Raw genomic sequence first — 4,773 nt, 5'->3', positions numbered from 1 at the left:
TTACTGTGGGCCTCTTGAGGGGAGAGACTGACCATTATGGTCCCAGCTCTATGCCCAGCGCCCAGCCCGGTGCTTAGCTCAGGAAAGGCACTCAGTAGATGGTTGAAAGAATTATTAATTTTCAAAAATGAAGTAATTGAATATCTATTAAGCATATATTTAAAAAGGATAAAACATGGTCTTCTGGCCTAAAACCCAAACCTCCTCAATTTGGAAGAATTAAAGAAAAAGAAAGAGAGCATTGTGTAATTGCTAGTTTTACCTTGCCTTGTGTCAAACACTTTAATAGAAAGTCATTGTGCTTTATTCTAACCTTATGACTCAATTAGCTGACAGACTTACAGTTAAAAGTTTCTAAGTTTATTAATTTTCAAATTGAGACTCAACATCTTTAGGCCTTGTTCCATCACCCTGCTGACTATATACCCTAACCTTTAAGCCATAAAAAGACAGCATTCACCCCTGATTCTAGAACTGCTGGAGGTTTAGAAGATGTCAGCTTGGCTTTGAAGCTGAAGTGCCTACCATTTACTGAAGGAAGGCTCAGAAGACCTGTCGTGCTTCAGTTAAAGGAGGAAAGTGCTTCTGCCTAATTAGCATAAAGTTTTTTCTAAAAAAGAGACAAGAGACAGTGGGACATGGGTAAAAGTCCACACAGCTGCCTCTCTTGAGTGCGTTTATTTACGCCATGAATACCAGAGTGGTGCTTCTGTTCTCTAAGACAAAGTGTTGAGGATCTCGTTCTTGGGACTTGCACTGCAACAGTTCCTAACAGAATGTTCTGAAAACTGTATTACCCTTTTAAGGATTGTAGCTGAACCCCACAATAGGTAGATCAAGCCAAAGAAAGTGGTATTTAGATTTCAATGTTTGTGACTTCCAGTGCATGTCTTGTCCTTAGATCCTGGTCTGAGTAGCAGGGTGTGTGTTATTCAGTGCAGACGCCCCCATTTCCCCCAGCCTGGCAGTGTGGGGAGGAAGGGCAAGGTGAGTGAAGGCGATTCCAAAACAAACTTCTCTGGCCATGTTCTTGGAATGGAAGCTCAGTTCCACTTTAAGTTATTTTATTCTTCTTTAAGTTCAAGAAAGCTATCATCATGGGGTTTTGTTTGTGTCTTTGTCTTGTTTTTTCACATAAACTAGAAAAATTTTGAGACCATAATCCTGATCCCAGTTTATCACTGATCTGTTGTTTGGGTGATTCTAGTTTTTTTAGGTTTAAAAGCTTTACAGTTTTTGATCCTATGGTTATTTTATTGTTACTGAATGAAGGATAAACTTAAATGTCCCAAATATACTTAATTTGATTTTTTGGTTAAATATATTAAGTGGTTAAAAATAATAATAACCACCTGGGATGTCCCAACCTCATATCTTAGAAAAAGAATATTCTCATACCAGGAAGTCTCTATGCCTAGTAAATGAATCCTCCAAGAAAGGACATGGCCCAGACGTACAAAAGCTACACTCCTGTCCCCACCAGGCAGTCAGGCATGGCAGTTGTGTGGCCTTTGATACAAGCCTATGATCTCTTGTCTCTGTTCGGAATTAGGTACCTTAGGCCACGGGAGTCTATTTCCCAGCATCTCTTAAGTTCTCATCAGTTTAGGACAGTGATTCTCAGACTTTTTGATTTCAAGGCTCTATTACACTCTATAAAATTATTGATGACACCCGAAAACTTTTATTTGTTGCTTTATTTATCGATATCTACCATATTAGAAATTAAAACAAATTCAAAATTTCTTAAGATCATGCTAAACCCATTATACATGAACAAAAATAACATTTTTTGAAAAAGTGATATTTTGAAAAATAAAATTTAGTGAGGAGAGCAGCATCATTTTAATTTTTGAAAGTCTCTTTAATATCTGATTTAATAGAAGACATTTGGATATTCTTATCTGCTCTGGATTCAGCCTGCGGCAATATGTTGCTCTGGTTAAAGAATATGAAGAAAATCTGGCCTCACATAGATATGTAGCTGTAAAAGTAGAGGAGTATTTTAATAGACTTTTCAAATAATTGTGAATACTCTTCAATGATACTGGAGCAAAACTCAGCAAACGGGGATTTTTGTAAAGGCTCTTTCAGAAGTAAAATCTGAAACTCTATCAGTGAACTTTTAAAATCATTATATTAAAATCCAGTGGTTCATCCTGCACTCTGAATTTGAAGCACCATGCATCGTTCCTTTGGAAAGTATTAGTTCACCGAGTTATGCAGTTCTTCCAAATGTTTACTCATTTCAATATACAGTATTGAAAAAAATCACATTTGGTGAGAGCACGCCTGATGTCATCTTTAGTAATGGCCAACTGGTAATATTGGATATGAGTACTCCAAAATTCTAATTTTTGCTTGAGAGTTCAAATTTCACTGCCACAAACTCAAGTCTGAAGAACCAGAGTTTGTCAGTCACGTAAAATGGTGTGCCATTAAGCAGCAGCGACTTCAGCTTGAAACTCCGCACGACTGCACTGGTGCTTTTCTTGGAGACAACCGTTTACTTCAGGGTGCAACAGAAAACTGTGGTGCGCTTCCAATTTTGTCAGTCAAGGAACTGAAATTTAATAAAAACTAACCGTTTGTATTGTTTCATCAAGGACATTCTTAGCTGAAGCCGGCTTCGATTTATTTTCCCCCCAGTGCACGGTGGTAAAGGATTCAATAACTGCTCGTACAGGTTGGAGCCCGGCTTGGTGTGAAGGCTCCATTGCCACCCACCACTGCTTTTGCACCATCAATGCAAATTTTGACCCAATTGTGTAAGATAAACTCCAAGATTCAAAAGCTTTGACTATTTCAGCATGTGTTTGTTTCCAAGAATTCATATAATAAAAGATCTTCAGTGATTCATCAGGGCCAATATGGACAAAACGGCAAAGCTAGCCACATCTGCAGATCTGTGCATTTTTAAGGCACAAGTGCAATCTTACAGATGAGATATTGACTTAGTCTTCACGTTTGTAGTGAAATCTGTAATGTGACAAGTTATTGTGTCTTTGGGCAGAGGTGCTGGTTTCCTTTCCTGACTTTTCATCCAGCTAGGCAAGGCTTGCTTTTTCTTTCAGCTGTTGTGTGTACTTCTCCAGCCACTGCAATATGATAACTCACCCTGTGAGATGGCTCAGTCTCTTTTCCATTTCTAGTTTGAAAACCTAAAACAGTTTTTAGCTTTTAAAGAGCATATCATGCCTGTATGTAAACTACTCCTTTTTCTTCTGATTCTGATCAGTCTCAAAGTGACAATTTGACGTTGTTTTGTTGCATAAGACATACGAAGGTGAATTATTAGCATCCATAAAGGTGAGGAGAAGGCAGCTTTCGCTGTATTTTCATTTCTTATTAGTAGCTTCATCCAATTTACTTGACGTTGATTCTTTTTTCCGTGAGTCAAGGAACTCTTTCAGTTTCAGCTTCTTCAGCATCTTTGGATATAGAGGTTACAGGTATGGATTAAGAAAGCAAGCCTTCTTTTCTCTTGTATTTAAGTCAATAATCTATCCTTAAAGATATGAAAAATATCTTGTAAATAATTTTCTCTTTATTTTAGAATAAAATAATGAATTCTACAGTAATAACAGTTTGATAAAGTTTTAAAATTTGAAAAGTTTTTGGAAAAGTTTAAAATATTGCAAAAACAACAAAGGATATTTATTTCTTGTTGAGTTTGGAAATGGATGCAAGGAAAACTTGGGTATTTTAAAACAGTACATTGAACAATAATGAAGTTACAGGAATTATAGTAAGAATAATAAAATATAGTAAGAGCATAAAAATTTAAGAACAAACTGAGTTAATCTCTAAAAATGCACATATTTATACCTTAAACCTATCACCTTAGAAAATTCTTGAAAACACAAGTCACAAAACATGCATCCCATTAGTTGCCAGAGCAATGATGTCATATGCCATGTGGCCTCTGGAAAATTCCACTGTATACTAGTAAGAGAATGAAAGTGAAAAAAAAGCTAATTATTATAAAATAGTTTTAACCTCATAGACTTCCTGAGCTGGAGAAGTGGAGGTCTGGAATCGTTCTTTTCTTCTTCACCCTCCTAGCCTCAATGTACCTTATTTAGCTTGTTGAAAGAGGATAAAAGTCAAACCCAGAGAAATGGGGGAGGCAGCAGGAGGTGGGATGGACACTCCAGAGTGACTTACATTCAGCCGAAAGACAGCGTCGGAATAGGATGACCGAAAGATGAGGGCGCCGTCGTCTGTCGTGGATGCGGAAAGGCCCCGCCCAGACCCCCGTCCCTGGGCCCGGTCGGCGGGAAGCAGGAAGCGCGGGCAGCCGGCAGTCTCGCTCTCAGCTCCTTCAGCGTTCGCCTCCGCTGCAAAGAGCCACCTCACTCCAAAGAGCTGCCTTGCGCAAGGTCGTGCTCTTCCTGGGCAGTTTGCAACCAGAGACAGACAGCTAGGGATGCAAAGGCTGAGCCATTTAAGACTACTGAGAGCTCCTGCTGGGTTACCCGAGGCCTCACTGCAGTTCAGCTTCTCCCTCTGTCCCACCTGACTTTCTCCCTGTTTATCTTCACAAGTGTTGATCCTTAAGAATATCTTGCACCCCAAATTCTGCCTTAGTTCCTGATTCTGGAAACTCTAACATGTGACCATTCTCTCATCTAGAGCTGAACACACATATTTATATATAATATATGTATGTATATATATTTATATGTTTATGTATAAATGAAATATTTATTACTTTCTTCTATTCAATAGCACACTGTCCGCCAATTATCAGCAAACTGTATTTTCAACCTG

This window comes from Pteronotus mesoamericanus, unplaced genomic scaffold, assembly GCF_021234165.1.
Source record: "Pteronotus mesoamericanus isolate MK-2021 breed Mesoamerican mustached bat unplaced genomic scaffold, CSHL_Meso_final contig_101, whole genome shotgun sequence".
Classification (NCBI taxonomy): domain Eukaryota; kingdom Metazoa; phylum Chordata; class Mammalia; order Chiroptera; family Mormoopidae; genus Pteronotus; species Pteronotus mesoamericanus.
Note: the sequence above shows the minus strand (reverse complement) of the source record.